Raw genomic sequence first — 3,731 nt, 5'->3', positions numbered from 1 at the left:
ACAAATACAAAGGTGAGGTTACTAAAAGTTTTAAACATTATAAAAGTGTTTTGATACATGTAGTCTGTATACAGTAACGTACAACAGTAATTAGGTGAACATGGTATATAATTATATTTGGTACAACGAAACGGCTTTTTAAATAAGACTACAAGATAATGCGGGCCATATTCACCACAAAGCATTCAGTCATTTACTGAACACAAGTTTACTTAAAAAATGAAAAAATGTTGACGTTGCAATGTTTCAAATAAACACCTCATTAGCTCGCCACTTCAGTTGTGTCTTGCTGGTTATGTAACATGCACAGTTTGTTTGTGCTTTTAGAACCACTTGAAAGACTAATACAGTTTTTTTTTAAAAAAACAATGTTTACATTTTAACTTTTAAACCTTTTCAATAATCATTCAGATCCATATGTATTAACATGTTTTCAATGCATGTTATGGAACCGTGCATTCTTTGTCCGACTTAATAAATAATGTTATTTTTTAAAATATTGTGTTTTGTTTTATATCTACATATACGTTTGGCATATTTTTATGTGTATTTAATCATACCAACTGCACGACACATTTGCTTTCAATAACTCTGCCGAGCATTTGATACTCACCAAGTTCTGAAAGCGAGGCAGCGCGACCCCTGCTGGCTAAACAGATTTTAGCACCCTTGCAAGAAACTGAAATAAGTTTATACAAAAACTAAGGGAAAATAAAATAACAACGACCAATAAAAATTTGTTTACGTGCTCAATTCTAAATATCTGTGGTAAAATAATCAATGAAGAAAGAAATAAACTATTTTTAGTTCGGTCAGTAGTCTCCAATATTTGATTTGGCTTCCCCAGAGCTCTTGGCTAAACCAGAAGCTCTTTTATCTAACGCCCAGTGCACAAACATATAGCTTAATGTGGCCAGTGTTCCTCCTTTTATCCCTTTCACTATGGCAACCAAAATGCTATGCTCAAAAATGTTCTCTATCAAGGAAACAAATGATCTTCAGGGGCAGCTCTATGTGGCATCTGTTCCAGCGGGGGCACACAAAGTTAACCCGTGAGAAAACAGAAAAACTGAACAGCCCAAAAGAACTACAAAGAGACCGATTCGGTATGATAACGAAATAGTCTTTTCAGAATGGTGCTGCGCTATCAAGTTATAAATATTGTGTATCGGTTAGAATACGCTGTATTTGTGAATTTTGTTAATGACAGTGTGTATATATAACTCAATGGTATACATACAAGCAACACCGTACACATGTATTCAAACATGCAAAAACATTCGCCAAAAAATAAATAAAAAAACAGACTGGTACTTTCTTATGTTGGTACGTTGGCTCAAAATGCAATAGTTATATTATAAATGCCTGCTTTTTGGCAATAAACAACACTGAAAAACTTAAATGTACTTAAAAGTTAGGAGAGCGAGTCAAAAATGAAAACAAAGTGAGTTCTGGTTAGTAATTCACACGTCCCCAAGTCCTTTGAGAATAAACCGAAGGTGTGTCCTGGTTAGTTTTTTTTTTATTATGTTCTTGCAGGCGGACTTTCACTGGACAGCTGTTACGTTAAGCCGTTTGTGAGACTCCAAAATAATAGTCCACAATGTCTACATTGAAAAAGAAAGACATCTTCCTGTCCTAAATATAATTGTTTGTATTATTTGTATAATGCGTTGCAATTGGTGCATTATCAGCATATTGGATTTTCGTTATTTTAAATAAGTGTACATATATTTGAAATGCATATTTTTATTATTATAAAATTATAATAAACCTCCTTATGATAGTCAAGGAAACTACGGCCGCGCATTGGTTCTATATATTTCCTTTTATAATCACCTAAACAATGCTGTACATAAATATAAACTATCATTAGACTATCCTGGGTTCCCTGGTGTTCAAAGGTTTAGCCTTTTTGACTTACCATCGACCATCCCGTTTTAAAAACACCACTCCGTGACAGGCAAAAGGTTTAAACACAGAAGGAATCACTTACCGTCCGAAACTCTATGAAACACAGCAAATATAACAGTTGTGATTTCTAATTTTGGTAAATTAATGGGCGATTTATTTTTCTCCTCTCCATCGAAGCGATCCTTCCTAAGATTTCCCTTTACACTGACTCAACTGAGCCCGGCTCTCCACTAGTCTATTATTTTCACTAAAATATATGAAAATTTATGCAAATGAAAATCAGCACTAACTGTTCTCGTTATAGTTAGGTTTTTTTTTTTTTTTTTTTTCAGACACAAACACTGCATTCCACAGCCGGAATTGGGGAACAAACACAACATAAATTAGAAAATAAAAAAACTTTAAAACAAGTATATATTTTTTTGTTGTTGTTTTTGCCTTTTAAGTGTTTTGGAAGAAGAGTGACTTTGCAGCGGAGCTCTCACGTTTCATCAGGCCACATGAGACGCTCTTTGAAAGCGTGCACTGTGAAATGCATAGCAGTAATTTAGACAAAATCCTCACTGTATATTGATGAAAGCCGGCCCCATGGCACCGTTCCTACCCTACCCATTCAATGTAAACAAAACCACGAGACACTTGGTTTTTGAGTTTGATCCAAGCAAAATCTGCCGAGAAGGAAAACATGGGGTCCTGGCACCGAATATTCAAACGCCTGCACCTGGATATCTCCGTTTTTAGTCAATGAAATCTGTGTTAAGATTATATATATATATATATATATATATATATATATATATATATATATATATATATATATATATATATATATGTGTGTGTGTGTGTGTGTGTGTGTGTGTGTGTGTGTGTGTGTGTATATATATATATATAAAAGATAGTAATATATTTATTATATTATATACACGTTTTTTAACGTGTGTATCAATGGGATGAAAGAATAAAACGGAGATATGGCTAAGAATGGGTTTATGACAGGGTTACAATCAGGTAGGAGGGCGCGACAAGGCATAGGGGTGTCTCTGTAGATATGGAGGACAGTGGTTACCAACCCTCTCTAGATATGTAACAGTCCAGATTTTGTACGTATACCCGGCGTCGAGACTGGCATACCGTGCAAACAAAAGGGGGATCCGATCCTCAACAAGTTCTGTGTGTGTGTTAGTCTGCACATCACGTAAATGCTGCATGCTTCAATAATACAGTTCATATACCGTGGGCTGCTGTAACTGTGTTACAGTTTTGTTTGAAACTACAAAGGTGACAGCCTGCTTGCTGCATGTGCAACTCCGATAAAATCAGTTTGTCCTGTACTTGTGTGTATTAGTTTTAAAGGGGTTATTAATTTGTAAATTCCCCAAGGAATGCTCAATTTGCCCATGTTTTGGTTTCCACTTTCTATTTTTCTTTTTCTGGTTCACTGGGTTTGCCTGTCTGCAGCATTTCCGCTTGGAGGCATCTCTCAAACCACTGCATTTGAATTTAACCATTTAAAGCCTATTGCCCTGTAATATGTATTATTAACATTTTTCTTTTTTTTTTTTAATGACACCGCCTAAACGTTTAGACAAGTTTTTGCAAAAGTTTTAACAGTGCAAAATAGTGCTAATATTTTAATAGTGATGAAAATAATTCACCAAATATAAGCAGCACACAAATACTACAAATCTACGTAACACCAATACCTTTAATGAATCCAACATTACAAGCAATTCATGCAAAAAAAGAATTAAAGCTGAATGCTACAATTGTTTACACTGAGCTGTTAATTGTACCATACAATTGCCATACAATAAACA

The sequence above is a fragment of the Polyodon spathula genome, chromosome 15, assembly GCF_017654505.1.
Source record: "Polyodon spathula isolate WHYD16114869_AA chromosome 15, ASM1765450v1, whole genome shotgun sequence".
Lineage (NCBI taxonomy): Eukaryota > Metazoa > Chordata > Actinopteri > Acipenseriformes > Polyodontidae > Polyodon > Polyodon spathula.
This window is presented reverse-complemented; position numbering follows the sequence as displayed.